At 35.5% G+C, this 27,773-nt stretch overlaps 1 long non-coding RNA gene across 1 annotated transcript in view; it reads right to left on the reverse strand.

Moving 5' to 3' along the window:
* The window catches only part of LOC116533085, a 706,275-nt gene that overhangs the window by 620,250 nt on the left and 58,252 nt on the right, over nucleotides 1-27,773 (reverse strand). The window lies entirely within an intron of this gene.

Genomic DNA, 27,773 nt, shown 5'->3' on the forward strand with positions numbered 1-27,773 from the left:
TACTGTATGACAAACTTACAACTAACATCATACTGAACACGGAAAAGTTGAAAACTTTTCTTCTAAGATGTGGGGCAAACTAACGATGCCCACTTTCACCACTTTTATTAGATCACTAGAAGTTCTGAGTAGAGCAGCTGGTCAAGAGAAAGAAATAAAATGCATCCACACTGGAAAGGAAGGCATTAAATTGTCTCTGCGTGCAAATGACATGAATATATATATATATGTGTGTGTGTGTGTGTGTGTATTTATGTGTGTTTGTGTCATACACACACACACACACACACACACACACACACATAGCCCAAAGAAGATTACACAAAAAACTATTAGATTCCACCAAAAACTATTAGAACTAATACATGAATTTAGTAAAGCTGCAGGATACAAAGTCAACATTAAAAAAATGGTAGCATTTCTATGCACTAACAAAAAACTATCTGAATGAGAAATCAAGAAAAATATCTCATTTTAATAGCCACAAAAAATTACTGAAAATAAACTTAAGGAGGTTAAAGATCTCTACAATAAAAAATATAAAACGTTGATTAAAGAAATTGAAGACAAATAGAAAGATAATCCTGTATTAATGGATTGGAAGAAGTGATATTGTTAAAATATCTCTACTCTCCTAAGCAATCTACAGAGTCAATGCAATTTCTAACAAAAGATCAATGATATTTTTCACAGAAATAGAAAAAAAAAACCCTAAATTTCATATGAAACCATAAAAGACTGAGAATAGTCAGTCATTCTGAGCAAAAAGAACCAAGTTGGAGGCATCATGTTACCTGACTTCAAAATATACTACAAAGCTATAGTAACAAAAACAGCATGGTGGTGGCATAAATGGCAATAGATAGAACAATGAAACAGAATAGCATTTACAACCAAGCATTTACAACCAATTTTTGACAAAGATGACAAGAACACAATGGGAAGATAACAATCTCTTCAGAAAAGTGGTGCTGGAAAAACTGGACATCCACATCCAGAACAAAATTAGACCTTTGTCTCTCATCATATACAAAAAAGCAACTCAAAATGGATTACAAACTTGAAATTACTAAAAGAAAACACAGGGGAAATCTTTATGATGTTGGTTTCGGCATGAATTCTCTGGACAGGACCTCAAAAGCACAGACAACAAAAGAAAAAAACAGATAAATGTTATTACATAAAGCTAAAAAGCTTCTGCATGGCAAAGGAAACAATGAACAAAATGAAGAGATAACTCACAGAATGGGAAAAAATACTTGCAAACTATACATCTAATAAGGAGTTAATATCCAAAATATTTAAGAAATCGAACATCTCAATAACAAAAAAAATCTAACATGATAAAAAGATGGGCAAAAGACCTGAATATACATTTCTCAAAATATGTACAAATGGCCAATAGGTGTATTAAAAAATGTTCAACATCAATAATTATGAGGGAAATGCAAATCAATATGACAATGACATATCACCTTACTCCAGTAAGAATGGTCATTATCAAAAAGACATAATAGAACAAGAGCTAATGAGGTTGTGAAAAAAGGTCACCTTTATACACTGTTGGTGGGAATGTAAATTAGCTTAGCCTTTATGAAAAATGGTATGAGGTTGCCCCAAAAATTTAAAACAGCACTGCCCTGGCCGGTGTGGTTGTTCATGCCTTTAATCCCAGCACTTTGGGAAGCAGAGGTAGGCAGATCCCAAGGTCAGGAGTTTGAGACCAGCCTGGCCAAAATGGTGAAACCCTGTCTCTACTAAAAATGCAAGAATTAGCTGGGCATGGTAACACACACCTGTAATCCCGGCTACTTGGGAGACTGAGGCAGAAGAATTGCTTGAACCCAGTAGGCAGAGGTTGCAGTGAGCCCAGATCGCATCACTGCACTCCAGCCTGGCAACAGAGAGAAACTCTGTCTCAAAACAAACAAACAAACAAACAAAAAACACAGCACTACCCTATAATCCAGCAATCCTACCACTGGGCATATATCCAAAAGAAATAAAATCAGTATGTTGAAGAAACTATCTGCACTCTTATTTTTATAGCAGCACTCTTCACAACAGCCACGACATAGAATCAACGTAAGTGTCCATCAATGGATGAATGAATAAAGAAAATGTTGCATACATACATAACGGAACATCCTTTAGCCATAAAGAAGAAGGGAATCCTGTCATTTGCAACAATCTGTATAAACCTGGAGGATATTATGTTAAGTGAAATAAACCAGATACAGAAAGACAAATACCACATGTTCTCACTCGTAGAATCTGAAAAAGTTGATCTCCTGGAAGTAGAGAATGGAATAGCTGATACCAGAGGCTGGGGTGGGTAGAGGATAAGGAGAATGGAGAGATGTTGACCAAAGGATACACAATTACAGTTAGATGGGAGTAGTATTTTTAAATGTTCAAAATAGACATATGTTCTGAGCATTTAAACTCTGTAAAAACACATAGAAACATCTAAATTCTCTCTATTTTTTAGAGACAGCCAATAGATAAGTTAGAAAACTTCTCTGGGAACCAAATTCCAGGGAGGGAACAAATATGATCCATTCATAACTGAAATATTCAACTTTCTTAATTTGATAAACATGAAGATTTAACATCAACCCTGTGTGGCCATATAAAAAAGCCCACACCTTAACTAATTCTTCAAGAATTGATATGGCTATATGATAGAAACTCTGACTCATATTTTCAAAGTACATTTTAGTTCTATTTGCTCAAATCTGAAGTCACTCTCATACTGGGACTATGTTTATATAGTGTTACTTAGGCAACAAAGCTTGTTTAAGAAGCTTTATTGAGTCCTATTAGCCTTCATTTGGATCAAGTAGAATTAATTTGATTTGGCCTTTTAGAAAAATGAAACTAGGGAATATGACTTTAGGTTCAACTCTGTAGTTACGCTAATAAAATGAAGAGTTATTGGCATGTATTGAGAACTTCATTTTGTGCCAGACACAGATAAATGCTTTGCAAGCATGATTGCATTCAAGCGTCTCAGAAACCATGAGAATTGGGTATTATCATCCCTTTTCTAGATGAGGAAAATAGTGCTCATTATGGTTAAATCATCATCCTATCAAACCATGTGTTTGAAAAATAGCCACTCGTGATATATAAAAAAATTAAACTGTTATTCAAACCGTGTATTTGAATAACATAGCAGAGGACTGAAAGAAACGGGAGTTAAATTACTCCTACCTTCAAAGCGCTTATAATCTATCAAGATAAATGCAGTAATGCATAGGAATAAATTTGGGAAAAATACAAAACTACTATGTATAAGTTAAGCTTCAAGGTAATATAGACTAAAAACCATCCAAAGTAGGAGTAATAGCACATCATATCATAAGGTAAAAATGTATCAAAATAAAAATGCTTCTTCATTTTCATACATATTTTCTTACAAATTTATTTTTAATGACTGCCAGGCTGATGTCTGCTTCTTTTCTCCTGATCCAATTTTTGCTGGTATAGAAACAATATGTATAATTTTGGTTACTGAATCTGTCTTCTTTGAAAGAATCCAAAACACAGTATTTCTTCAATAATTTATGCTGGCCAAAGAAGCTGTTCTGTCTTAAAATACAAACTGTTTAAGCTTGCATTATATCAATCGAACATTGTCCAATACAGTTTGAAATATTTTTTAAAACCTGTAGTGTCTTTTCAACACATATAACATAATATTATCAAACACAGACAAGGAGTCTTAGCATAATGAGAGTGTTTTGCAAATGAGAAATTATAGATAATTGCTGTTTGTTCTTGTTTTTCATAGAACGAAGCGTAATTATTATTAACAAGAGGCTTGTTTCAATAATTATTTCTGGTTATCCCAGAGCACAAATGCATTGAAGCAGAAAACAATGCATTTTCATTCGGTTTTTGTTCATAGATCATCTCTTATCACTGCCAGAGGTTATGTATGAATGCTTGTTCTGAGTTTGTGCAAGTGTGCTACTATGCAACCAAGTGTGTGTGTTTGCTGAGTTGGATATCTCATCGTTCTCTTCAAGATTAAATGCACTTTCTTAATATTTGAAAAGAAATGATCTGGTTATACATAATATTGTAGGATTATTAAGTTACTTAACTGGAAAAAAAGATTCAAAACATAGATATCCAAATAAGATTGAGATTCCAGGTAACAAATTTCTAAGAATTAATATGCAATTAAGCCTTGTTAACTTTTGTGTCTGAATTTCAGACTCTTAGATATGAAAAGCCTGTTTTGGCAATGGTCTTAATAAATATTAAGGGAATAACCAAAGTTGATATACCACAAGAATTAAGTTATGGTCATACTGATTGATAAATAGTTACTACCCTGAGCCCCATCTTGTCATTAGATATCCTCTTAATCCAGTAATTAAAGGTGTAATAAGGAGCCTCCAGGAGCCGGCACTATAGTCTGTGTGCATTCCGATTGGTAGGTATCTATTTCAGTTACCTCAAACTATTGGCTTCAGTGCACAGCTCTTTGTCCCTTCAAAAACCCAAGAAATCTCACCTAGCTTCAGATAGATCCTCACTAAGCTGGTAGGCACTGCTCTAGGTTCATCCTGGGACCTGCTATCTCACTGTAACCTTTGCATTTCAGCTTCCATTTCATTAAGTGCCCCTCCTAACAAGTGGGTATGAAATCGGAAGGAGGAGCTGGTGCCCTTGGCAGTGACCTTGGCAACATAGTAAGCAAATACCTGTCCATAATCAATTGTTAAATATTTTGAATATTACTCCTGGAAATAATAATGACAGTGAGAATTACTGAGTCCTTATTATTAGTAGGTACTATGTTAAGCACATTTAATCCTATCAGGTAAGTATTATTGTTCATCTCTCTTTTACAGAAAGAAAACTGAAATACAACATATTCGGGTAATTTTTGTAAGGTCATACTGCTAGGGAGTTATGGTGCTGAGACCTAGCAGTCTAACACTGTAGCCCAATCTTTAACACATTCCTGTAAGTTTATCCTAAAGGTAAGTAGTATGTGATAACCATTTATCTTTTATTGCTTCTAAATTTTTTCATAAAAACTAATTTATGATGATGACTCAAAAAACAGGGCCTCAGCTAATGTGGAAAGAAGGAAATACCTTCCAACGTGGCACAGATGATCTAAAATTCACTTAGAAGTAAAGATAGAAAGGAGTCTAGACAGACAGATGGAATATCCCATTCTGGGAACAGGCAAGAGAAGTGCCTTAGTGAATACAAAGAATTATTTTAGCAAGTGAGGGCAGAGCCTTGACAAAAAAGGAGGGAATGTTTGGGCCCAGGTAGTAGCAGATATCTAGCAGTGGGACAAGACATATATGGCCATTATTCTAGTCACCCCAGTAGGCAACCTCAAATAAGTCAACTTTGTTATCAGTAAAAAAATATCCTTCACCCAGAAGAAGAGTATGAGTCAGAGTACCTTAGCCAAAACATGGAAAGGTTCCTAAGTAATCAGCATTTTGGATGAGAAACTTAAATGCTTGTTCTGGAAGACTGGGCTGTTCTATTCAAGACAATGCAACATAAGGTGAAAAAAGGGAAGCCTTTGTCTCTGTCTTGCAAGCTTCGAGAAACTATGGAAACATCTCATTTGTCTAAGTGTCTGTTCTGTTAATAGAGTTTCAGAAACTCAAATACATGATCCAATGACTTTTAAAGGAAGAATTATTTGAACTTGCAGAACAGAATGTATTTTGGAATTAAAAATATTAAGCAGTCCATCTTATTTCATGGCTTTGTGGAAGACAAAAGTAATACAGTAAATAAGCACGTATCATAATACCCGTGTTTAGCATTACAAAGACTCCCTGAGGGTGTAGATACATGTATGTGTGGGGACTTGCATGCACATACATGCACACACGCACAGATATGGCACACCACACAGCACCTGGTAGACAGCTGAATAGATGAACAAATTGAAGAATGAATGTAGAAATTCATTTGCTAGCTTCCAAATGGAGAGTTATTCATGAGTTAATAAACCACAGTGCATATGTATTAATTTGAAAAACAAATCCTATTTTGACATAATATAAAACATTAGAATAAGATTTTTAAGAAATTTCCTTTTTTGGAGTTTAATAATTTCAGTCTCTAATAAAATATATTGCTTAGCACAGGATCATCGTATATTTTTAATGAAACTTGTGAAAATTAGAAGGCATCTACAAAACTGCTCATTTTTTATATGTATAGAATCAGAACAAGAAATGTATTCATTTACCACATGGTGTAGGTATGGATAAGTGGATTTGCTATTCTCTTTGTCAACTAAACTCTAATGTTTTCAGTGCCTACATGATTGAACAGCCTCATATACAAATATGTATTTTGCCTGCTTGTTCCTTATTGTAATCACATCAATTAATTATGCATTATGTTTGTATATTTTAATGACTTATTTATATCCGTAATACAAACATAATTATACACAAAAAATATATGCCACAGCTAGGGTGAAAAAAGCTAGGGGAAAGTCATGTCTAAATAGTTATTCGTGTATAAAATTAGCAAAGCAGTGAAAATTTCAGTGACGATGAGGCTGCTGGTTGGCATTCTGACAAGTATTTCCAACAGGGATCCTTGACTGTTCCTCTTAACACTGTGAAAAGTTGCTCTTAGATGTTCATTGGATCTAAAAATAAATCGAAGTAGATACCCTTGCCACATACAACCTGATTAGAACCTTCCTCTCCTCTAGTTCATCCTCTCAGCATATTCCAAATACATTCCAATAATCAACAGATACACCACCATGCTCCTTCTTACCACACACACTAAACACTCACACATGGGTGCACACACTGCACACTCACAAGTACTCACACTGGATGAGGAACTGATTTGCCGTGGGGGAGAGTAAAATGATAGCATCGTTCCCATATGTTTGTAAATCACGTTTTTCAGCCACAGAAGAAAAGGTTTTTGTTTTTTTCTACACCAGAGTCAGCAGATGAACACTGAAGAGCCATATGCACTGAGCATTGTTTAAAATGCTTCCTGTGTGATATCTTATTTAACAATTACCTTGAACATATAATCAAGATTCTCTTATGATTTCACAGATAAGGAAAAGAAGGTGTAAGGAGGTTGCCGATTCTCCTTGCCCAGAAACTGTCATAACTGGATGACCTGATGCTGAAGTCTTTCCTCTATGAGATAAAGGTGAAAATGCTCAAATCTCCTCTGTTATTTTAGTTTGATTTGTAATGAAATAAACAGCAAGCTCTACTATGAACCACTGACTGAGGGACATGGAGAAGAGCCAGGCTAAGCTATTGAAGGGAATATACAAAAAGTCACTCAGGTGTTTATTTAGTCATTAATTATTTTCACCAAAACAACTCCATTTAATGTAAACGTGGATGCACACAAACACTGTAGAGCTAGAAAGATTCAAATAAATATATGGAAAATTTAATTATGGTGCAAACTGGAAAGCGTTTTTGTGCTACTTTCAAACAAGAACATCACAAAGCTTTGAAAAGGATGTCATGAAGATGATTAGTTTCCAGTTTCAGTGAGTGTCTTTGGCATGAACCTAAAGTTGACTTAGCAGTTGAATTATCTCATGATAAACCTATTAAAAATTCATAATTCCTTGAGTTTTAATTGGGTGTGATTGATCCCCATTAGAGTATTTGTGGGTAGTAAAGTAGACTAAGTGGTTCTCTACCTCTGATTAAAAATTGCCCAAGCTTATTGAACTTGATTACACATGACAACATGAAATATTGTTGTTTTAGAACCATTTTGGTAATGACAAATAGACTTTGTGAATAGGAATTTTGAGAGATGACTTTCCTGAGAAGAACTAGGCAGTTTAAATTATTTTCTCAAATGCTCCTTATTTTTTTATTAGCTTAAAATAATATACAGCGTTATTTTTCTTCAATTATTTGCTGTTCAGTTATGGTTATGCTTTGTTTAACGATGGGATTATGTTCTGAAAAATTCATTGTTAAGCAATTCTGTTATTGGGTGAGCATCATAGAGTGTATTGTACACAAACCTAGATGGTACAACCAGGATGTTCCTGGGCTTTATGGGATAGCCTACTGTTCCTAGCTTAAAAACATGGATAGCATGTTACTCTACTGAATACTGTAGGCAATTGTAATATAATGGTATTTGTGTATCTAAAAATATCTATACCTAAAAAAGGAGTAAAAATATGGCATAAAAGACAAAAAGTGGTACTCTTGTACAGGACACTTTCCATGAATGGAGCTTGAAGGGCTGGAAGTTGCTCTGCCTGCTCATGAGTGGTGACTGAATTGAATGCTTAGGACACTGCTGTACATAACTGTGGGCTGTATAATATTCTACACCTAGAATACACTAAATTTATATAAAAATGTTTTTCTGGCAGGGCATGGTGGCTCATGCCTGTAATCCCAGCACTTTGGGAGGCCAAGGCAGGTGGATAACCTGAGGTCAGGTGTTCAAGACCAGCCTGATCAATATGGTGAAACTGCATCTCTACTAAAAATACAAAAATTAGCCGGGCATGGTGGCAGACTCCGGTAGGCCCAGCTACTCGGGAAGCTGAGAAGAATAATCGCTCAAACTGGGGAGGCAGAGGTTGCAGTGAGCTGAGCTTGTGCCACTGCACTCCAGGCTGGGTGTCAGAGCAAGACTCTGTCTCAAAAATAAAAATAAAAATAGTAAAAGATGTCTTTCATTCTTAAATCAAAAACTAGTCTTAGTTTACTATAACTTTTTCACTTTGTAAACCATTTTAAATTTTTAAAAATTTTTTACTCTTTGTGATAACAGTATAAATCACATGGTACAGCTGTACAAAATGTTTTCTTTTACATATTTTGTATACTTTTTCTATTATTAAAATTTTTATATTTTTTATTTGTAAATTTTGTTGTTAACTAAGATACAAATGATCATGTTAGCCTAGGCCTACAGAGAGCTAAGATAATATTGCTGCCTTCCATCTTTCATCTTGTTGCAGTGGAAGGTCTTTAGGGGCAATAACACACATGGAACTGTCATCTATTGATATGGTTTGGCTCTTTGTCCCCACCCAAAGCTCATCTCAAATTATCACCCCCACATGTCAGGGAGCAACCTGGTGGGAGGTGACTGGATCATGGGGCCAGTTTATCCTATGCTGTTCTGCTGATAGTGGGAAAGTTCTCACAAGATCTGATGGTTTCAAAGTGGCAGTTTGCCCGCTCTCTTTCCTGGTGCCTTGTGAAGAAGGTGCCTGCTTCCCCTTCACTTTCTGCCATGATTATAAGTTTCCTGAAGCCTCCCCAGCCATGCAAAACTGTGAGATGATTAAATCACTTTTATTTATAAACTACCCAGTCTCAGGTAGCATTTTTATAGCAGTGTGAAAACAGACTAATACACCTATGATAGTGATGCCTTCTTTTGGAATACATCCTCAATGACCTGCCTGAGGCTAACATTCTTTTCCAAGTGGAAAGAGTAAAATAACAATAAAAGGTATAGTAAATACATAAACCAGCAACAGTTATGTATTATCATTATCAAGTGTTGTGTATTGTACACAACCATATGTGCTACACATTTATAAGACCGGTAGCAGAGCTGGTTTGTTTACACAGGTATCAGCACAAACATATGACTGATGCATTGCAATACAACAGTATTACAGCTTGACTCACTAAGTGATGGAAATTTTTTGGCTCCACTATAATCTTATGGGACCACCATCCTATTTCATCCATTTTGTTATTTATTGACATGTTATTATGTGGCTCATGACTGCATTGTAGAGAAAACTGCATAATAAATCAATATGTAGCCATCATCTAGCTTCAACAGTGATGAGCTCTTGGCCAAACTTGTTTTACTACATTTATATTAATTCCTCTTATTACAGATTGCTTTGAAGAATATTCAAAATATATGATTTTTATCTATCAACATGTCAGCTCAAATACATATAAGACAAGGAATTATTAAACATATATAACCATGTGCTAATAATGTAATAGTAGTTTCATCAAATTTGATCAATGTTCATTTCCCTTCAATTTCTCATAAAGCTATTTTAATATTTTGTTTGACTTCAGACAAAATATTAAAGTTCATAAACACATGAGATTCTTAATATTTCTTAATATGTAGATTATCACTTTTTTATAATTTATTTTGACTAAAACATAATATTTGTCCCATATAATTTCCCAAAGTTTAGACATCACTGTTTTATCCTGTTAATTAGATAACTCTGCTCCATTTTGATACTGTTTAGTAGATAACTCTGCTCTTGTATTTTCTCTCTGATGGTAGTTAACTTACATCTAGAAGGTTGTTAGGTTTAGGTTTGATTTTGGAGGGGCAAGACTACCTAACAGGTAGTGTTATTTTCTTCCATGACAAATTACCTATGTGTTTTTATATATGGAAGTATATAATGCGGGTTTGTCTCTTTTTAAAATAGAAGTCCTTGATATTATTGCCCAAATGAAAGATTTCATTTTAGATTACAAAATAGTGACATTTTAATCTTATTTTTATGTTATTTTTTTTTGAGATGGAGTTTCACTCTTGTTACCCAGGTCGGAGTGCAATGGCGTGATCTCGGCTCACTGCAACCTCCGCCTCCTGGGTTCAGGTAATTCTCCTGCCTCAACCTCCTGAGTAGCTGGGATTAAAGGCACGCGCCACCATGCCCAGCTAATGTTTTGTATTTTTTTTTTAGTAGAGACGGGGTTTCACCATGTTGACCAGGATGGTCTCGATCTCTTGACCTCATGATCCACCCGCCTCGGCCTCCCAAAGTGCTGGGATTACAGGCTTGAGCCACCGCGCCCAGCAGTATTTTTATTTATTAGCTGAAATATTTTAGCAAAGGAAAATGTTCATCCATTAATTTTGTTCGGTTACTCTGAGGCAGAGTTTACATACCAAATACCATGAAAAAAATTATATTCCATTATTTGCTAATTTTCAAAAAGGGGAATTTGTTTCTCATCAGCTTTTAAAAAGAAACAATTTTTTTGGTTTGTTTTCATATTCAGTGTCATTATTAACATATGAATTTAAACATATTACTGTTATTATTCTTCCTGATGTTCAAAATGTTGACTGTTTAATAGGGGAAATTATTCTACTCAATGCCTTAGCCCTTTTGAAGAGATCTTAAGTGTCTATTAAATATTCCTTGCTTTCTGGTATGACAACGTGTTCTAGAAATGTTTCCTACTCTAGACTTGAAGCAGCCATTTCTCTAAGGAGTCCTGAATCCTTTTAATAGGAAATGGAATTTAAATTCCACAGTCTCAGTGTTAAGGCATTCAACTACTTTCAAGCATGTTATAGGCTTACACTAATAATGATAGTTTCAGATTCTTCAAATTTTTGTTTCCTTTATTTGAATTGGTGGTAGCATTTAACTGGTTAATTTCCTGTTTTGGTAAACTAATATTCACATTATTTCTCATATAATACAAATAAGTGCTTTGTTAAATTTATAAGGAACAAAAGTCATAACTTTTCTCATTCAAAATTATGGCAAACTAAAATCAGCACTGAATTTTTATCTTCCTAGAGCTTGAGAATTGAGGAAAAATATTGCTTTATTCTATTCAAAAATTGTTTAGCAAGATTTAGAATTGATTTCAATAATTTCATATATAATTTCATATATAATGTAGGGACTTTGGCAATTTTTTTGAGACCAGAAATTTTATCTTGGTTTGAAACAATCCCCCTTCGTATCTCTTTCAAATAATACCTTGAAACTATGCAGGCCAGAGATTAAATGAAAAACAGTGACACATAATAATCATCATAGGACTGCCAGAAGTTAACATGGATAAAGATTTTCTATTGTAAATAAATTTCTGAGGTTTATTTTTTCTATATTTTCATTCTCACTCACCTTACCCTGTTTCTTTAACCATACTTCTGTGCTATGCCTTAAAAGATAATTCTTATGAAACTATGTGCTGTCCGGTAATTTGAGACAGGATTCAGGCCAGTACCCTACCAACAATTAAAATGAACTCTAGATTTCTTTTTGCGAGATGGGGTCTCACTCTGTCCCCCAGGCTGGAGTACAGTGGCACCATCACAGCTTACTGCAACCTCTACCTCCCAGGCTCAAGCAATTCTCTCATCTCAGCCTCCAGAGTAGCTAAGAAGACAGGTGCATGCCACCATGCCTGGCTAATTTTTGTATTGTTTTTATAGAGATAGAGATTTCAGCATGTTGTCCAAGCTGGTCTCAAACTCCTGAGTTAAAGCCATCCAGCCACCTTGGCCTCTCAAAGTGCTGGGATTACAGGCATGGGCCACCATACCAGGAGGAACTCTGGATTTTAAAATTTACTGTTTGGAAGCATCAGAGAGCAGCCAAGGCAAACAACCTTCAAGGGCCAAGAACTTAGAAAGAAATAAATCGTACTGCAGGGAGCCTGGCTTTCTCCGCTGCATTTGTGAATTACAAATGCATTATATTGTTGGAAGCAGGTAGGGGTGATGCTGAAGGGCCTAGAAAACAAGCAAAAAATGGTGACCTAGAGTAATTGGACATTTCATAAGATTAGAGAAGACAAAATACAGTTATCTCCCCTTATCCTGTTTTATTTGGTTTCATGCTGTGGTCAAGCATGATCCAGAAATAATATTAAATTGAAAATTTCAGAAATAAACAATTCACAAGATTTTATTTTTTCACATTATTCTGAGTAGCTGATGAAATCTCACAGCTTCCAGCTTTGACCTGGCCCGAAGGTGAATCTTCCCTTTATTCAGCATTATTCACACTGTAGACGTTACTTGCCTGTTAGTCACTTAGTTGCTGACTAGGTTATCAGGTTATCACAGCATCATAGTGCTTGGGCTCAAGTGACTCTTATTTTACTTAATCATGGATCAAAATGCAAGCTAAGCAGTACCAAAGGTCACCAAAGAGGAGGAACTATGGACAATAGCTTTGTCATTTAACTAAAACCCTCCATGGGCTATACTCTAGTAGTAAGGGCAAAACAGACATAAATTAGACCTCACTGGGAATGAACCTGAACAATCTCAATATATAACTGCACCAAGGTAATCTGTTCCTGTTTTAATAGCCTATTAAAAGGAAAACAAATATTTTCTGGAAAGATAAAATCCAGAACTTCTATAATTCCAATGCATTCAATGAAAAGTGGCCAACAGATAGAAAGAAATGACAAAAAACCATGATAAAAAAAACAATAAATCCATTCAGAATCCCCAAGTAACCTAGATGTTATCATAATCAGACACAGATTTTAAAAATGACAATTATTAGCAAGAATATAAATGACATGACAAAGAATTTTACCAGCAAACTAATATCTATATAAAGAATCAAATGAAAATCATAGGTAAAAAATGGGACATCTGAAATAATATATCTGATAGAAGTTTTGGCAGCAGAATTTAAAAAGAGGTGATTAATGAACTGAAACATAGGTCAATAAATGATAGGTAGATTGAAGAATAAACAATCTGAAACATTCAGAAAAGAATATGAGACATTTGAACATGGCAAAAGATTTTTAGGCCGTGTAATTAGAGTCTATAAGTATAGGACCAAGACAATATTAATAGAAATATTAGTCAAGAATCTCCTAAACTGAAGAAAGCCTTCTGATCAATGATGCCAAAAACTCTATAAATGAAAGCAGATAAATTCAAAGAAATGTATACCTAGCTCATCATTTAAGAAGTTGTGAGAATGAAAGAATGCAAAATAAAATCTTAAAAGTAACCAAAGGAAGCGATATATTATTATTAAAACTGCAAATGAGTGACAGCTGCCTGTACAGCAGTAATGAACACATATCAAGACAAATGAGTGACATATTTAAAGTGCTAAAAAGAAAACTGCCATCACATGAAAATATCTTTTAAATAATTAAGGCAAAATTAAGATATTCCTAGAAAAGGAAAGCCAAAGAGAATTTGTCAACCATAAATCTACATTAAAATAAAAGCTATGAGGAGTTCTTTAAGCAAAAGAAAATTACCTCAGATGTAAGAAATGATAGAATTAATAAAGAACAAAAAAGGACAGAGTAAGCATAAATTCAAATGAATTCTGATAACAAACAATAATACCATCTTGCTGCAGTTAAAATATGCAAATTAAAATACATATAAACAAGACCCAAAAACAGGGGGATGGGGAAAAGGAAATAAATGGTTAGGGACACGAACACATCTATTCCAAAAAAACAGGTTAACAACAACAAAAAGGACTTGGAAGATCTGGAATATTCAACATGGGGCTGGGAGCAGTGGCTCACCCCTGTAATCCCAGCACTTTGGGGGGCTGAGGTGGGTGGATCATGAGGTCAGGAGATCAAGACCATCCTCGCCAACATGGTGAAACCCCGTCTCCACTAAAAATCCAAAAAATTAGCTGGGTGTCGTAGCACATGCCTGTAGTCCCAGCTCCTCAGGAGGTTGAGGCAGGCAGGAGAATTGCGGGAACCCGGGAGGCAAAGGTTGCAATGAGTTGAGATTGTATCACTGTACTCCAGGCTGGGCAACAGAGTGAGACTCTGTCTCAAAAAAACAACAAAAAAATCTTCAACATGGAAGATTTAAACAACACAATTAACAAATCTAGCGTAAAAATATAGAACACTCTTAACTAATAACTGAAAATTTCACTTTTTTAACTCAAAAGTCTGTGGATATCTACCATAAGTGACTGTCTTCTGTCTGTTTCATAAAGTCTCAGTACATTTCACAGGCCAGAGTCATATTTGGTATAGCATCCTAACACAGCAGAATTAAGTTGGATGTCAATAACAAGATAATGAGAACATTCTTACATATTTGTAAATGAAAAAAGACATGCAAAATCGTTAATGAGTCAAATGAAAAATGACAATTAAAATAATTCAGAAATGTTCTAAATGTGTAGTTCTCAGGAGACCAAAATATAAAAGTGCTTAAGGGAATGTCATAGATGTGTCTTGATAATGATGTCTATAGGACATACGAATGAGCAATAAATAATTTTTATTCTGACCAGTCACACTGGTGTCATGTAGACAGAAGATTCAATTGATGGATCATTTTGCATTTCAGCTGCTTCATTTAGCATTGTATAAATTTAGTTTGGGTTAGATTTAATAGAAGCAAGTTTTCAGATGGAAGGTGATCTCAATGTCCCAGAGCTACAAACTTTTTGAATCCTATCGAAAAGAAAGCCATTGTTTTAGTCGAATGATTTCATTTACATGCCTTGAAAGATATATTGTTTATCTAATGCTTAACACGAACAGAAAGTGAAAACAATTAGTATGGTTGGTGGATGCTACTTTAAGGGAAAAATGTTTTCTTTACACAGCAGATGTGGGAACATAAGGCCAGCAGTGGGTATCAATGCTAAACTGTCACTGAATTGCACAAAAACAACAGGCTGTAACAAAATAACTAGTGTTTTCAAACTTGCTATACTAGGAAGCAGTCTTTTGCCAGTCTACTTTAAAAAAAAAACAAAGAAACAGGCCGGGCGCAGTGGCTCAAGCCTGTAATCCCAGCAATTTGGGAGGCCGAGACGGGTGGATCACGAGGTCAAGAGATCGAGACCATCCTGGTCAACGTGGTGAAACCCCGTCTCTACTAAAAAAAAATACAAAACATTAGCTGGGCATGTGGTGCGTGCCTGTAATCCCAGCGACTCAGGAGGCTGAGGCAGGAGAATTGCCTGAACCCAGGAGGCGGAGGTTGCGGTGAGCCGAGATCGCGCCATTGCACTCCAGCCTGGGTAACAAGAGTGAAACTCTGTCTCAAAAAAAAAAAAAAAGAAACAAAAAACACGATGTCCGTCTACACTAATTTGCTGTGACACACATTTGTGTTAAATGGTAAGTTTCAGTATCAAGCAGAAAATCTCATGTTTGTGTGACCAAAACATGTGGCAAGACTGTAAAGTCAGTTATTTTTCATTTTCTTTTTAGGGCAGAGTGAATTGATAATTTTTAAAATTCCTACATCTTCAGTGACAGTGAGCTATTGTATCATGTCACTTCTCTAACCTGAGAGAACTGCTTTGCATTTATATCACATCATTCACGTAAGAAAATGTTTGTTTTTATAAAACAACTAATTAACGTGTATAGAGTAGTGTGATAACTCACTTAGAATCCCAAATACAAACTTGTCTGTAACTTGCAAATTATCCAACAAGGTAAACATAAAATTTTCCAATATTATTTTTTGAGCTCTTTTCAAGTCACATTAGAGTAGCAACTTACATAGAATAAAATAATAAAAGGAATAATAAACTTATTCTTGATTGTAGTATCAAGACAGGGTGCTAAAAAATCCTGATAGTCAAAACCATCCTTGAAAATTCCTGAAATCTCCAATAAAATGTGCATGGAATTGTATATACAACCCTCTACAGTAATTTTGAGCACCCTAATGAGAGTCACAAAATAAGCTAAAGGAAAAGAAACAAAATAAGCTAAAGAAAAAAACAAAGGGGTACCTATATGAAGACAGGTCAGCATTTATTTCTTTATACCTTAAAAATCAAAACAAAACAAGCAAAAACAAAAACAAAAACCACCCCAAACCCAAAATAAACCACACACACATAACAGAAATCTAGGCCATTTGGAAAAAAGCAGTTAGACATTAAATGTATTGAGTTTTACATTTAATGGCTAAATGTTTTTTTATAACCAAAAAATTAACTTTCAATTGCTAGCATAAATATTTGTATTTCCCTTTCTATGAATGTGATTTCAATGGTTTTGCAAAGGCATCACAATTGCGATGTGAGTTTTGGCCTCGATATGATTTATTATTATAAATATCCTTGCCTGCTTTCAGGTTCTCTTGTAATCCCTTCTTCACATTCTGACCATACAAAATTTTCCCTATGGTATCATTTTGAGTTTTCCTATCCCAAAGCCTTTTCTGCCTTCATGTATTTTGCTTACTAAATTATATCGAAAGTCTTTCCTTCATCTTTTGAATTCTCTGGATTTCCAGTCATCTTCCTTCCATGCTAGTTATCTATTTTGTACTCTACACATTTACCATTCATTCTCTTCTACGCCTTGGTTTTTCTGAGTTAGTACATAGGCTTTGTTCCTTTCATGATCTGCAATATTTTTCTCCCAGTCTCTGCTTGTTACAATCATCAACATTTCAGCTAGAGTACCTCCTTCACGACAACTTACTCAAAAACAGTTCTGTATCTTCAGATTATTTTATGGCCCTGAAGAGGAAGAGGAGGACGAGAGGGAGGAGGAAGATCAGGAGGAAGAGGAGGAGAAGGGAGAAAAAAAGAAAGAAAAAACTATCATGTTATTCTTAGGCATACTAATTACATAGGCACATAGATGTTACTTCTCTCTCAAGTTTCTTCTTTTTCCTCTATACTCTCTTCATTTCTTCACCTTCCCTCTCATTTGTTGGAACATCCCTATGTGCCATATAACTTACTAGGCATTTCACACTTTTTTTTCTAATGCTCTCAGCAATTGTGTTCCATGTGAGTAACGTCATTTGACAAATATATAAACCAAGGCTCAAAGGAAGTGATGGATGAAAATCAGACTAACGTGATTCCAATAAAATGACATGAACTACCATTATGGTACCTCTATTACACTTTAGTTTGTTTCACTAAATAAACTAATTGTTTGCCCATGTTGTATAATTTTGACGGCTCAATGAAATACTTAATATTAAAGGCAAATAAATGTCCCTTAGTTGCTTAGAATATCTTATATGACTGTTTTCTTCATGTCACGATGGCTACATTTTAATGTGACCTTTCTGAAAATAGCTTTATGTTTTTTAAGAGTCAACTTGGTGATTTATGTGGAGCCCACTGCTACGGTTCATTTCAGAGATTAATGCTTTCTAGTCTCTCACCAGCTGGGAATGCCAGGTGAAAAAAGAAATGGACATCACAAAAGGATAGCACAGAACCAAGCTTAAAACCTTCCCTTTTTTCCAGTCCATTTCTCAATCCTTAAATCCTTTCCCCTAAGCCACATTCCACAGAGGATCCAAAGTTGTATGCTACCATACTTTAATTGGTAGCAGCATTTCCATAATCACTCTGCCATGCCGAAGCATTGGCTCTGCTCAGCTGTAATCCCTCGTTTCCAGCAGTTCAAGAATTGCCAGTAGATGCGGTTACACACAAAGGGGGTTTCTTTGCCAGCAGCACTTGCAGCTGTGGCATATTGGAAACTCACCATTTAACTGCAGGGCTCATAGGTCAGTCTGTATGGGACATAGCAACAGCTAATTGTTTATGTAATCATCACTTTGGACTTCTATGTAATATTGTTTTTATCAAAATGTTTCTTAACTTTAATGAAAATTTGAACTCATAATTGAATAAGGGTCTCAAGTTCCTTATAACAAAATCATCTGTGATTTCTGAAATCTGAAATTTCAGACCTGTCCCTAATCTATTGTGACTGAGATCTCCCCCAGACCCCAAAGAGATTTTCTGGAAATTTCAGTGCAAGTGCCCTAAAAAAATATGGATTTATCAAAATTAATTTTATTTCTTTGTTGTGTTTGCATTCATTTTTCCTTTTGGGTGCATATTTTCATAAAGGTGTTATTACAATTTAAAATTTATTTTGAAAAACTCAATGTTTAAAATGAGAAAATCTAGATACAACTAAAAATACCAGAGACTAGTATTGAAAATATAAGAAAACATCAACATATGAGTTCAAATGTATTCTCTTTTAATTCATTTTTGCCTGTATAAATATTATAAAGAACATACATTGGAATGTAAGGTTTCAAATTGTTTCATTAGTTTAACAAAATGAAAGGAAAAAACTGTGGGAATACTTAGGAAGCAATGCTCAAAAAGTCCTGTCAAAATTCACTAAGCTTTCCTTTTTTGATGCTTCAACTTCTCTGACAACTTCTCTGTTTCTCCTTTATTTTTTCTTTCTCATTACTCAAATTCTTCTGCCTGTTACTAATGTTTTTATCTCCTGCATTATACTGTCAGCCCTCTTTTCTTCCAGCCCCACTTTATTCCATCTTTCCTATGGCTCCAATTAATTGTATGTATTTCCAGACCTTTATCTGTAGCCATTATTTTTGTTTCTTGAGCTACAGTCCCTGTATTAACATAGAAATATTACACCAGTTCCCTCTAAAGATCAAAGTCTCCCTCTTCAAATGAATATCCTTTCAAATGAGACTTGTTTTCTTTGGTTAACATACTGCACCCCAAAATAGTTGAAGTCTGTCTAATAGAACATTGTTTATAGTACAGGTAACACTACATTTAAAATGTGAAAATATGAATTTTTTCCTAAAGATTATAAAGAGGCAAGTTTGCTATTTGTTCCTGGGGAGACTGACCACTCTGAGAGCTAAGACTTGATCCAGAAGCTTCCTGAAAGACAAGATCCAGGGAAGTTGGCTGCAGTAGGAGATACACTCACCCTAATGCAACAGTTGTGCTCAGTGTGACTCAGAGAAAATCCATTACTCTCCTGACCAGAAGAAAGGAGGACTCAAAAGCATCTGGCCACACTTCCAACTCCCAATGCCATTGTATATTCTATTTTACTATTGGTTTGTTATTCTTTGTGGCATAATGAGTAACAAGAATCCTTTCTTCTCTATGAAGGAAAGCCAGGGACATTACAGCTTGTTTATGTTTGACTCATATGTAAAAAGCATATAAAAGCCCACTGATGGAAGGAAAAAAAAGAACTTACTTCCAGTTCCCTTCCTAAAACTAGAAAGGTCGTCCTTAATGAAACCAATATTATCCCCCAATGCCACCTGCATGCTGTAGATGTCCACTTGGTGGTCCTGCAAGCTCTGAACCTCTGCTCTTTAAAACCTATGCTTGTCTTACATCTACAAGCCTATTCCTTTGCTACTCCTGGCTTCTGGCATCACATTTATTTCACTCTATTTATAAACCTTGAAGACAGCTTTGACTCCTTTCCCTCTGTCCTTGTACGTCTGATCAGTCACCAATATGGTGGATATCTTAAACCCATTTCCAATGACTGCCTAAGTCCAGGTATTCATCATCTGTCACTATCCTAAATGGCCTACTCATAACCTTTCTCTACATCTTCCCCGTGGTTCTCCAAACACAGTGCCACAACCAGCAGTATCAGAAATTGATGGAAACTGTTAGAAATACACATTCTTGGGCGACATACAAGACTAACTGAATCAGAAACTCTGGGGAACAGAGATCAGCCTTTTTTTGTTTGTTTGTTTTAACAAGCCTCTAAATAATTTGGGTATGCATTGAAGCTTAAGAGCCACTAGGATGGAGTTAATTTTCAAAAACATAGATCGTAATATTATAAATTGCTTGGTCAAAATATTCAGTAACATGCACAGACTCCTGATCCTACCAGACAACAGCATTTCACCATCATCTTTTTCTCATTCTATAGACTCTGAATTTTAGCCACACAAATTTCCTTATTTCATTTTACATGAAACCTCATATTTAGGGATATTAAGCAACTTGCCCAAGAATAAAGTATCAGCAAACAACAGAGACATCTTATCCTCTTTTCACTAAGCAATAGTAGGCAATTATTTATGGTTTGTGTGTTTCTTTTGCTCAGGGTATAGATGAATGGATGGAGGAGTGGACATAAGAATTACTGGTCAAGTCACCAAAATTCTGAAGAAATAATGCATGTATCTTCATCTGCTTTCTGTTGCTATAATTGAACACCAAAGTCTAGGTAATTTATAAAGAATAAAAGTTTATTTTGCTCACAGTTTGGGAGGCTGGGAAGTCCGAGAGCATGGTGCTGGCATCTGGTGAGGACAGGGCAGAAGGCATAATATACCAAGAAGGTAAAAGCTTGTGTGTCAGCTCAAATCACTCTTCCTCTTCTTAAAGCCACTAGTCCCATCAAGGGGATCCCACTCTGATGACATTACCTAATCCTAATTACCTTCCAATGTTCTCAGCTCCAAACATCATCGACATATAAATTTGGGGATTAAGTTTTCAACATGTGATATTTGGGTGACATATTCAAACCACAGCATTCCATTCTGGCCCCCAAATTTATGTCCTTTTCACATGTAAAATATTTTCATTCCATCTCAATAGCACCACAGTCTGAACTAATTTTAGCACCAACTCAGAAGTTTAAAGTCCAGAGTCTCATCTAAACAGATATGAGTGAGACTCAAGGCATGACTCATCCCATGGCAAGTTCCCTCCAGTTGTGAGTCTGTGAAGGCAAAACAAGTTCTCTACTTCTGAAATACAAAGGTGGAACTGAGATAGGATAGACACTTCCACTCCAAAAGAAAGGAGCAAGCAAGGAGGGAGGAATAGCCAACTAACAGGCCTCAAGTAATTCAAATGCCCCAAAACCCAACAGGGAAAACCACATTTAGTCTTAAAGCTGGCAAATAATCTTCCACTCCATGTGCTGCCTCCTGGACACATTGGGGTGAAAGTTAGACTCCCAGGGCCTCAGCACCCCGGCCTCCACAGCATTAAAGAACTCAGTCCATGCAGCAGTTTTCACAGTGGGAGTCTTGTGCATGGACTTCTCTCAGGTTGATGGTGCACTCCGGTAGCTCTACAATTCCAGAGTCGTGTGTGTGGCACTAACTCTGTGGCTCTCCTATGCATTGTCATAGTTGGGGCTGTTTACGGTGGTTCATCTCTGACCCCATATTTCTAATCAGCACTGACCTAGTAGTTCTGTGCAGTGGATCCACCCCTGTGACAAGTCTCTGAGTGCCCAGGCTCTCTGTGATATGCTTTGAAATCTAGGTGGAGAAAACCATATCCCCACAGCTCCTGCATACTGTGAGGCTGCAGAAGGCACTACATGGATGCTGCTGAAGTTTTCAGCTTTTACCTTACAAAGTGGTAGATTAAGCCACAGCTGGGGCCTATGGAGGTGTGGCATCTGAGGGACACTGAAGCAGAATACTTCCAGCAGCGTCCTCAGGTGACTCTGGGCAATAAGCCTATGAATGCTTGCTTGTCAGTTCAGGCCTTTCCAGTCCAATTACAGGGGCCCCACCCTGATAACCTTATCTAAATCTACTTACCTCCCAAAAGCTCTACCTCCAAACATCATCAACATATGTATGCATTTGGGGATTCAGTTTTCAGCACACAAAATTTGGGGGACATATTCAAACCATAGCAGTATGAGTATTTTACTAAAGTTTTCTAAAATAATATATTTAAAATAAATAATACATAGACCAAATGGCAATAACTTAATGAAATACAAGCTGGTATATACACAAGGTGCTTATCAATACCAGTATGCAGGGAAATCTCTGGTGATCTGACTCTGACCTCCTTTTCCAGCCCTGTGCTACTGCATATTCTCCTGAAAGATTTGGATAGGGACATTGTCAGTAAATGGAACATATGTATAGATGTTAAAAAGTTACAAGAGGTATCCAAATATGCAGGGTGAAAGAATTTACTTTGAAAAATGCCAACAAGACTGAAAAACAAAACCCCCCAAACCCGATGATTCAAATAATAAAGAACTTAGAGAAATACATTTAGTCTGAAAACACACACACACACACACACACACACGTAGAAAGCTAAGATGGTGAAGAGCAGGCTTTGGAGTCAAATAGAGCTAGATTTGAGCTCTATATTCTACGTGCCTTCTTACATGAGTGATCTTTGGCATTTTACCTAATTCCCCTGAGCTCAATTTCCTCTTTTGTATAATAGGAAAATTGCTGTAACTACTTCTTAGAATTAGTGTTGACTAACAATTAATATGAAATTCTTAGCATAGATGCTAGAATATAGTTAAGTGTGAAATAAGTATTATTTATTATTTTTCTATGTCACATCAACTTTGCTATGTGGAGGGAACAAATATATCACATAAACTTCATAAAACAATCTGTAGATCTGAGAACCACATTATAAATAAAATATTAACAAACAGAATCTTATCCAGAGGCAGTGAAAAAATAATAGAAAAATGGGAAGGTTTTTAAAAAGTCATAAGGAGTTGTTTAGGAAGGAAGAGAAATGTAGAAGAATATAACTGAGTCCTCAAACCTTCTAACGGTTGCTTTATTTAAAAAAAAAAAAAAAGAGACTACAATGTTAAATCTGTGATTACAAATAGAAGTTAGGTAGAAATAGGTTCTGCTCAATACAAGAAAGAATGTACAGATGGTCCAGTCCCCAATTTAAGATGGCTTGACTTAGGATTTTTGGACTTCATAATGATGGAAAAGCAAAACTGTACTTCAAATTTTGAATTTTGATCTTTTCTTGGGCTAGCAATATGTGGTACAATACTCTCTTGCAATGCTGGGGAATGGCAGTAAGCCACAGCTGTCAGTCAGCCCTGTGATCAAGAGGGTAAGCAGTTAGTATTCTATAGCGTATTCTGTTGCTGGCATTTTTTGTATATTGTGTGCCGTGTTTTCACAACCCATCATGTCTACTAAATCCCCATTTTTGACTTACGATATTTTCAACTTACAATAGGTTTATTAGGGCATAGCTCTGTTGTAAGCTCTGACAAGCTTCTGTATTTACCAGTAGGCCTGCTTAGGAGAATTTCAGAGGTGGTATAAATTTTGTATAGGAGGAGTAATATTAAAATACGCATGGGAGGTCACTTGCTGGAGTTATTAGAGAGACAATGGAAACAAATCAGCAGATGAAAGAAAGGAAATGCTGTACCGGAAGGGTTCAACTTCAGTGGCTAATTTAACTGTGGTCTGCATTATTCATTCCTGTATTCTAGACATGTCAAAGGAATGAAAACATTACCTCTTGTTCCCTTCATTACTAAATTTGAGTGAATTGTTGAAATATTATATAAATCCTCTCCACTTATGTCAAACTTATTTTTCTTTAGAATTCTCCACTAACAATACAGACAGACATCTATTTAATTGGATATATCTAATCTATTTTGGTTATAAATGGGTCTGTCTCTCTTTTTGGTCTTCATAGAAAGAAGAGGCTAATGTAATTTTTAAAGGGAGAGGGATTTTATATATCATTGTCCATACCAGAATACTTCTGAGATGGAAAGAGGGCAATAACCGGATAGGCCACAGGGATAGCAGGTATAAATGAAAACATTCTGAGCAGACTGGAATGAAGGATCACTCTAAATAGAACTGATGAAAATCATTAATGTTCAGTTTTCAAAATCTAAGTATTGGGAATGCTTTGTGGGTAAGAATGTTGAGAGGGAGAACCACAGGGATGACAAGCCTCACCAATAACTGGCCATAATAGACTCCAGTCTTTCAGGTGGGATCTGTTTGTCCCTAAATGCATCAGTGTAATTTTCTGTCATTTTCTTTTGTTTATTGACCATGGGTCACATTTCAATGCAACAACGAAAGATAACCCTTTAAGCAATTAATAGGTTTCAATGTAAATAGAAACATGCCAAAGTGGCAAGAACAAAATATAAAATTCTTTTTTATTTGTTCATTTTTCCACATTTCCATTTTTTTCTTACTCCTTTTTAAAGAAGTAACTTAACTGGCTTTATATTTTATTTCTTCCTCCAGCACTTAAATAAAAAACTTTCAGGAAGGAAAAACTTCCTGCCTTTATAACACATTTCCAAAGACTGAATTAGGCACCTTTCTATAACACAGTTTTGGAATGACTGAAGCTTTGGAGAAGCTTCATTATCTAAACACATTTGGACTGATGGGAGGCTAGATATGTAATTTGCTCAGATGATGGATTGCCAATGCTGAATAACGTGGAAAATTTCAATACAGTAAATCATTCTGAATGTGCAAAACTGGGCAGAGAGCCAAGGGGATACAACAGATTAATGGGTTGTCCTGTCATTGATGAAGATATGGGTTCTAATCTTGATGCCCAGAGCGGGGAAATTTGAGCTAACAATGGACTTTTTAGACATTGAGAAGCAGATCTCAAAAGAATGCAGAGAAGGCATGAGCTTTAATAAAAAAAGAGTAGGCTGTTTGAAAACTTCCTACATTTCAGGTAAGAAACCTCAAATGTAAGAAGTTTTCAAACAGCCTCAAAAAAAAAAATGAGGAAAAAAAGTAGTAAATACTATGATTTCCCTTTAGCCAACATGCAAATTATTAATCTTAGTCCAGTTAAAAGCATGACAATAATAGAAGAGGCTTTCATATGCTTATGAATTTTTGGGTGATCCTATACTAAGAATTATTTTGCGGATCTAAAGTCAAATAGTAAAAAAGGTAGTTGGGCAATTCTTCCAATCGCCAGTTTTATTTGGTTTTCTAGTATTAAGTCCATAAATCTGTATTTAAAATCAGAAATAGCTTAAGACATATTTTCTATGCAATTTGCAGATCTTTTATAGTTTAATGAATATTTTCTTGTGATTTATCAATTAAAATTATGTTGAGAAATCTAGTGAAATTGCCTATATTTAACCATTTTTTACCTCCAAAGATGACAATTTCATATGGTTAAATCTAATGGATTTGTTCAAGCAAGAATAAGAGAAAACTCATATTGAGCATCGTGTTATTCACATTAAATGTATTTTCTCATTTAATCTTCACTGCAACACAGTATGGAAATTTAGATAAGGAATATTCAAATAATATTCTCAAGCCACATAGGTAAAGAGAGGCATAAGTAATATCAAAGAGCTTTTTAATCCATTAAGTAAGGCTTCCTTCTATGATTATGGAGGTTGTTCACTGTGCAAGCGTGATAGCTAAGGAGGGAAATGAAGCTTAAATTTAGCCTATGTTCTACCCAACTAGCTGGGAGCCCTGGGGTCGCATATTGTATTTTCCAAAGAAGAGTGAACATATAACCTGTCCCACAAGCATTTTTTACAGTGTTATACTGACAGTACTTCATTGAAAGGTGGAGTCTTTGTTTTCTTCCCTTCAAGCTGGGCAGAACTTTACAACTGCTTCAGCAATAAAATAAAGCGAAAGTGACGCTGTATGACTTCTGAGGTTAGGTAATCAAAGGAAGTATGACTTCACCCTAGTGTCTTCCCTGTTTGAACAAGCGAATTGGGGGCCCTGAGCCGATGTGTTCTTTATCATTAAGTTCATTTTATTTACCAAGGCAAATTTCAATTTACTTGTTATATTTCATATTTTATTTTCAGGCATAAAGAGGTAAGGGCATTGATGGTGGAGATCAATCCAGAACATGGTAAAAAAATGATCTTTTTGAGAGATGTTTACACGTGAAAAAAAATCCACTTGAAACTCAATGTAATACTAAGCATTTCTCAGAAAAATAAAATCAGAATGAAGCTCAGGTTTAGTAACTAAAGTCCTTTTTGTCACTAGAAATAACCTATGTTTGTGTAAAATATTGATATAACAGTTATACCAGTTTCTTAAGTGATAACATTGATAAAAGACATGATGAACTCAAAAACGTGTCTTCGGCAAACATAGTCAATATTCCCCAAAGGGCTCTACATAAATTAAACATGTAGGAAAGCATACCACAAGATAAAATTTGTAGGGATTTCATCAGTCATCTACCTCCTTGATTTATTTTAAGCTCTAGGTAGAGTGACCAATGAATATTTCCATGGCTGTTATAGATCCACGAGAGTATTTAAGATCCAAAGTTATACTCCATTTCAAAAAAATAGACTCAATCCCTATTCCTTTATCAAGTTAGGTGGTATACTTTCATAATGTATTATATCATTGTGATAGAACAGCAGCTACTTTTTACTTAAAGAAAGAACTGAACATTTTCCATTTATTTTACTCTTTTAAATTTAAAATTATTTAAACATACTTTCTCCTCTCTTTTATTGGCCAACATTAAACCACACTGCTAATCTAATTTTCACTTGAGATGATACAGAGCTCTTCAAATCCATTCTCTGTTTAGATGACATGCAAATCAGATTAATGTGCTTGTGTTACAGACTTAGAGATAAGATTGTTGCTTCTGGGGCTTTAGCAGTAAAAATGCCTCTAATGTTTACTATTTTTTGTTCCTGCCTTGGCAGTATATCTCCACAGGAATGTCTTTTGGCAGACTAGTTTTCTAAGGCAAAGATCTACTCAGGGAGGCAGGAAAATTCAGCAAAATCATTTTAGGAAATCAGAGAAAACACGTGAAGGTGAGACTTTAATTATAACATAAAGGACTTAGAATAAACACTCAGACATACTTGAAGAGATCTACAAGAAATCTTATGTCTTGTTTTTTTTTTTTGGTTTTTTTTTTTTAATCTTTCAGTAGATATATCTGTCTATAACATTTGAAACATGATTTTTATTTAAAGCAGGGATGTGCACAAAATGACTCTTCTGAGTGTGGGTCCAACTGGCTGGGTGTTTCCAATCCTATTTTTTTTTTTTTTTTTTTGCCAGCCAAGGCACCCAAGATGGTATTATCTCATAATTACAGGCCAGATCAAACATGTTTGCTCAGACAAGAAAAAGTCAAGTCACACTCTCATGCATGTGAACTCCCAGGCCACTTAGCTAATGGCCTAACTTTAGTGTGTGAATAAATTAGGGGGAGGGAAATCTTCCTCTCCCCTGTCAGTCTCAGTTCCTAAGTGAAGCTTCCTGGGTATGATGGCTTTTTAAAGGTTTAAAAAAAAAAATGAGATATAAGCCAACTACTCCAGCCAGATTGTCTAATTTTTTTTTATTGTTTTTTGAGACGGAGTCTTACTCTGTCACCTAGGCTGGAGTGCAATGGTGCCATCTTGGCTCACTGCAACCTCCACCTCCCAGGTTCAAGTGATTCTCCTGTCCCAGCCTCCTGAGTAGCTGGGATTACA

This window comes from Sapajus apella, unplaced genomic scaffold (genome assembly GCF_009761245.1).
Source record: "Sapajus apella isolate SASKATOON/1434 unplaced genomic scaffold, GSC_monkey_1.0 scaffold79, whole genome shotgun sequence".
Lineage (NCBI taxonomy): Eukaryota > Metazoa > Chordata > Mammalia > Primates > Cebidae > Sapajus > Sapajus apella.